This window comes from Egretta garzetta, unplaced genomic scaffold, assembly GCF_000687185.1.
Source record: "Egretta garzetta isolate BGI_Z169 unplaced genomic scaffold, ASM68718v1 scaffold383, whole genome shotgun sequence".
Lineage (NCBI taxonomy): Eukaryota > Metazoa > Chordata > Aves > Pelecaniformes > Ardeidae > Egretta > Egretta garzetta.
Genome location: NW_009259100.1, coordinates 2,058,408 through 2,058,743, shown reverse-complemented (window position 1 = coordinate 2,058,743; position 336 = coordinate 2,058,408). Strand labels below are relative to the sequence as shown.

General features: G+C 55.1%; 1 protein-coding gene across 1 annotated transcript in view; it reads left to right on the top strand.

Annotated features, from left to right (window-relative positions):
• The window catches only part of CD101 (CD101 molecule), a 24,387-nt gene that overhangs the window by 15,256 nt on the left and 8,795 nt on the right, over window positions 1–336 (top strand). The gene's annotated exons all lie outside the window — the stretch shown is intronic.

Genomic DNA, 336 nt, shown 5'->3' with positions numbered 1-336 from the left:
CGGGTATAATCGCAGCGGATGTGCAGGGCTGCATTATGTGGCTTCCCGTTAATAACCACCACAAGCACCTGAGATGGAGACTATTAGCAAAACCCACGCAGGCTCTGTAGTCTCTCTGATATCAAAGACACTTGTTCACAGTCTCCAAAGCTGCGGGCTGGTTTTGTCACTTACGTGTGAGCCTGCTGATAGCACCAGTGGTAGACAGACATTCTTGCTTCAGACAGAGGCTTTGCCTCCGAGCTCCAACGGGCCAGCTGCCTCCATCCCTCCCTCCATTCCTGCCCTGTGGTCCCCCAGGCACCTCCTCCACGTATCCCCTGCCCAGTAGTACCC